Genomic DNA, 6,024 nt, shown 5'->3' on the forward strand with positions numbered 1-6,024 from the left:
GAGAAGGATTATTTATTTACTTGATTAAATAGTTAAATGAGACGTTGCTGTTGTTAATTTACTCACCCTCAAGCCATCCAAGATGTAACCGTTAGGTGACGTTTATTATCTTGAAACCGTGGTCCTTGTTAAATCACAAAATAGAATCAAAAAACATATACAGGCAACACAAAACGATACATCGAGATCTTATGAAGCGAAACGATCAGTCTGTGCAAGAAACTGGATATTATTTACAACATTATTATCTTACCTGTAGGCGAATCCACAGCCTCTGCTAACGGTCATGAGCGCGCGTTCACGGCAGTCTGAAGCGAGCTTTCTTACATATGCGCGCGAGAAAGAGATGTTTGTTGTATTTCGTTTGTAATTAAAACACTAATAGGGTACACTAATGTAGTTGTTAATGTGAGTTAATAGTAAAACGCATCCTTCCTCTCTGTTGTAAACAAACACCGTGTGAGTTTGCTCCCGCTCATACGTAATAACGCGACAGGAAGCTCGCGCTCCAGACGGTCGCGAACGCGCCCATGACCGTTAGCAGAGGCTGTGGATTAGCCTACTCAGGGCCGGCCCTGACCAATTTGCTGCCCTAGGCAAGATTTTACTTGGTGCCCCTTGTATCAAGGTTTAGCACCACATGTTTTCATTCTAAGTTGCGGAAACACTGGTACTGTTTTATTTTTTTAATATATTGATGTTTTTTAATTTTTATTGTTGTTGTTTTATATGATGTCCAGTCCATTCTACCCCGTCATTATGTTCATGATATTATTATTATTTCATTTCTTAAAAAGGCTGATGATAGTTAAACTATACAAAAATAGCACCTACGCCACATTACAGCCTAAACACAAATAACAAGTAATTGCATCTAGCATTCATGCACAAACTATTGAGAACTAGCAAAAGTGTTTGTTTTCCAGTAGATGGCAGCAAACTTTCACTAATATGCACATTCATGTTTTCACCATGAATTAAACTGAGAAATTTAGATATTTAATGTGAAATTTACATAAAATGTTGCTATTTTAAATAAACCTGTATATAAATATCATTACTGATTTCGGCAAACACATTTTAAAATGTCCATATGTCCCCTTAAAACTGCAGAACTGTAGAGTAAAAACATTAGGTTATTAAAAAAGTGATATTACATGCGTTTAAAAAAAACAGATATGATTGTTTTTTTGACAAAATACACTGTCTGTGGCCACTGGAGAACCCAGAACAGCTGCTTGCATATAGTTTAAGGTAAAACTGGAATTAATTAGCGACATTCGTATTTCACTACTATGCAATTAAATAAACTCATTCATTACAGCACTTTACCTCTGTCTTAACACTGCAAAAAATGCTCTTCTTATTTACTAATTTTTTCTTGTGTCCAGTCCAAACATCAAAAAATTCTTAAATCAAGATGTATGTACTAGTAAAATGACATTAGATAAAAAAAATTCTTGTTTTCTGGGGGAAAAAAATCAAAATGAAGTGAGTTTTAGCTTAAAACTAGCACAATTATCTGCCAAATGGGGTGAGAAAAATTATCTTATTTCTGTTTGGGACAGAAACAAGATTTCAATCAGAAACAAGATTATTTTTCTCACCCCATTGGCAGATAATTTAGCTTGTTTTAAGCATAAACTCACTTAAGAAAAAATATAATTTTACTTATCTAGTAAATGCATCTTGTTTTAAGAATTTTTTAGATATTTAGACTAGAAAGACAAAAATACTAAATAAGAAGAGCATTTTTGCAGCGTTTCCCTTATCTTGCCTGCATCAGAGGGCTTCTGTTTTTTAAGACACTACAATTCGGCCATCCGTCATAAATTATCAGGCAACTTTCACCGGGTCTACACCTGGAGCGAGCGGCCAAGCACCCTAAAAAATGAAAGCAATCCTGTCTACATTAGATGCGGCGAGAGGCGACGCGACACAACAAATTCCATAAGTTAACTGATCAGAAATATAACGCGCGATCAGTTTTCTGACGCACTTCAAGTAGCTCGGCGGGGGAGATTGATGAGGCGGACCGGGAAGATGCGGGGGACTTGGTTAAGTTTTTTTGCGCTTTATTTGGTAATATTTCAAATTAATATGAATAAAATAGTATCAGTAATACATTTTGGCGCCCCTATGGATGAGTGGCGCCCCTAGCATTTGCCTATTCCGCCTATGCCACGGGCCGGCCCTGAGCCTACTACAGGTAATGTTGTAAATAATATCCAGTTTCTTGCACAGACTGATCGTTTCGCTTCATAATTCCTCAATGTATCATCAGGAGCCACTGGTATTAATTTAGGTTTGCCTGTATGTTTTTTGACTCCTGAAGTGACGGTAACCGTTGACTTGCATAGGAATCACCAAGGATCACTGTTTCTGCTAAACAAACATCATCTTTACATTTGAAGATTTCTTTTGCACGGAAGAAAAAAGACCCCCATCTCATCTTGGATGGCCTGAGGGTGAGTAAATTAACAGCAAATATTCATTTTTGGACAAACTATCCCTCTGAAGAGTAATGTAATATAATAACTCTTTTGTATTATTATTATATTATATTGCCTTGTTGTTGTTTTTCAATTTTGATTTAGACCGATTATATATTATGGAAGCTTGTTTACGCCACAGAATAAAACATTTTAAAAGATAATTGCGACTTTTTCTCACAATTGTGAGTTTACTTACATCTCGCAATTCTGACTTTTTCCCTCAGAATTGCAAGATATAAACACGCAATTGCGAGTTATAAAGGCCAATTCTGAGGGGGAAAAAATGCTTATATCTCACAATTCTGACTTTATATCAAAAAGTCAGAATTGTGACAAAAAAAGTCGCAATGACCTTTTGTTTTTTTCTTCTATGAAGGAAACAAGCTTCCATAATATATGCATTTTAGGGCTGTATATAAATTTAATTTAGAAATTTTATTTCAAGCTGCAGTCTGTAAGTTTTGCCTCTGTGTCGGACTTACGATCTGTACGTGAGTTGTGCATCGGTGCAGCTCCTCAGCGCGGATGAATCTAATGTTTTGAGGACTAAGTGCGGCTTGCTGTCAGTTACCGCACCGGTGTGGATCCTGTACTTCAGAATCACAGATTCTACATCTTGGAGTATAACCTAAATAAGAATTTTTACCGGAAAATGTAATATTGAACAAGTAACGTGTCTGCCACTTTTGGGAACAAAACATTACAATAACTCACGCTACCAACTGTGATTAAATCTAACAATCGCTCATATAACATCAAACCGTGCAAATTATAGTTATACTTTGTTCTCAAATTGTTAATGTTAACAGCATTAGCATTGTGTGACTGCATGTATTTAGTGTGTATTAGCATTACCTGTAGATTTCAATTTCCATACGGTCTAATCTTTTGCTTTTGACTACGGGTGAATCTCCAGTTGTCACTGATGTCATTTGGTCCTCTCTGGATTACAATCCTCCATCAAAATGATCAGTTTAATTATTCCAGCTGCTGTGAGAAAAGGCTATAAATGATCCGCTGAAGAACATGCTCCTCACGTGCGTTACTACTACTACTAGCCGGACTCTTTCTTTATGTATTCAGACGTGACGTAATGACACAAAGACATGCTTGAATTTCCTGTGGAAATCCACCATACCACTCGAATTATAACACATTATTACAAGCTTACACTTGTGAATGGGGCTAAGGTAAGGAGATAGTTTTGAACACTGGCTTGTTGTGTATTGATTTTTGGATAATTTTTAACCAAAAAAAAGTTACAGACTGCAGCTTTAAATGTTGACATTATAATGTGCACAGTGTACTTCTGATGATCAGCCCTATTGCAAGTCATTCTTTAATCTCATTAGCTTGGGAATTTTCCCTCAAATCAAAGATCAATAAAGTGCAACTTTTGTCAGTCTGTGCTGCAATTTGATTTAAACTTAGTTGGAAGTAACCACTAGATTAGCTGGAAGTATCAAATACCAAGGCTGTTTTTCTCTTTACAAATGTATGACAAAATAATTCATATTGTGACATTATAATGAGCCATTTTATTCCCCTAGACTTCACCACATCAACAGGTTATGTCAAGTCATCATTCTAAGACATAAGAATTCTCAATAAATCCTTAGGGCACGTGCAGTCATGTGACCACACACTGAGCAGTGATTGGCTGAATGCAAACTATGCAATTGTGTCATGGTTTGTGCTAAGTTGTGGAAGGTACCGTACTTTCCATTTTCTGCTGAAGAGCATTGATAGGCTACTCATTTAAAGGAAGAGATAGTTTCCAGAGCTCACGCAAACACAAAGTCTGTGTAAAATGTGTTGCAACATTGACCAAAGGTTTTTTCATGCAGGTTGTGCCTAATCTGACCCGTAAATGACTTTCAGGGATGAATGTTATCAGGTTAAATCGATTAATAATTGAAAATGATCCTCGATTTGACAATTCAAGACAAATTCCTTTGCTAAAACATTTTTACAGTGTGCAGTTAGAACAAGGAAGCATGCACATGAGAAAGTCAAATGTTATCTAATGGTGATGATACATTACACAGGGCAACTTTTTGAGCAATGTTAGGCAATGTTGCCGTCAACGGGCAACCAGGTAAGACACAGGGCCAATGACCGATCTAAAGTATCCAGATAGAAATTTGTTGCCCATTTCCAATGGGAAAGTGGCCAAGCAACATTGCTTTGTAACATTGCCCAGCAACATTGCTCAAAAAAAGTAGCCCCATGTAGCATCACCTTTACTGTAGCATATGAAAAATGCAATTTTTGTTGTTTTAAATAACGAATCACTTTGTATTGTCTTTATTTTATACTAAAGTTGCATACTATTTCTTTTTACAAGATCTGTTTAACATGTTTATGTATGTACATACTGATTTATTTATCATATAATTACATTTAAAGTGTATTCATGTACTAATCTTTTGCAGAGAATGGAAAATTTTAGTTTCCCATGTTTATAATGGATTTATTTTAGATGTTTACATCTCGTGCAATTCTGACTTTTTTCCCTCAGAATTGCAAGATATAAACGTGCAATTGCGAGTTATAAAGGCCAATTCTGAGGGGAAAAAATACTTATATCTCACAATTCTGACTATATCACGCAAAAAAATCTCAGTTTCCCATGTTTATAATGGATTTATTTTAGTTGATACTAAAATTACCTTATTTTCTCTCCCTGTGAATTGCTTTTCATGTTGATCCAACTATGTTGCCTTGCAGGGCATGAATAAAATACTTAGTTCAATCTATCCCCCCCCCCCCCCCCCCAAAATGGTTATTAAAGGGTAACTAAACCCCTGCTCAGAGCTTAACTCCACCCACTGGCAATTTTCAAAAAATGCTGGAAAAGTGGGCAGAGCCCGGCGGACACAGAGGGGACTAACCGAGGGCGGGGCTGAGCGGAGGGCGTGCACCTGAGACCCGCAGTGACGGATTGATTGACAGCTGTCAGACTCGCGAGTCGCAGAGATGGAGAATGACTGGAGTGACGCCAGCTTTGCAACAGAGCGGTCATTTCTCCTACCTTCACCTGAAGTGGAGGAGGGTGGATTGTCTGTAACAGACACAAACCCGGAGCTTTATCAATGCGAGCCGCTGCTCAAACTGCGTTAACTCCCGATGCCGACGATGCTAGTGAAGCAGCCGCGCAAGAGAACTGACCTAATCTATCTGCGTCCGCGGCAATCACTTGCGTGTCAGGGTTTGAAAGCGCGTCTCATGTATGAAAATTATCTGTACACATTGACGGGCGGCAATAATATCGCAAGAAAAGCCTGACGTGTACTGACAACTGCATTATTTAACCGTATTTTCTTCAATACTATGTTAAAGCAAGTGTCAAGTGAGTTTCATTCATAATGTTTACTTCATATAACATGACAGTTCATACTGGAGTGAAGCCGTTCTCATCGTGTGATTGAGGGAAACATTTCTGAGGGCGTGGTGAGCTCGTGCCAGGGGCGCGGATAGTGAGCCGTTGGAAGTACCATCCTACGTCACGATGTACCACAACGTCCAA

The sequence above is a fragment of the Gobio gobio genome, assembly GCF_949357685.1.
Source record: "Gobio gobio genome assembly, chromosome: 18".
Taxonomy (NCBI): domain Eukaryota; kingdom Metazoa; phylum Chordata; class Actinopteri; order Cypriniformes; family Gobionidae; genus Gobio; species Gobio gobio.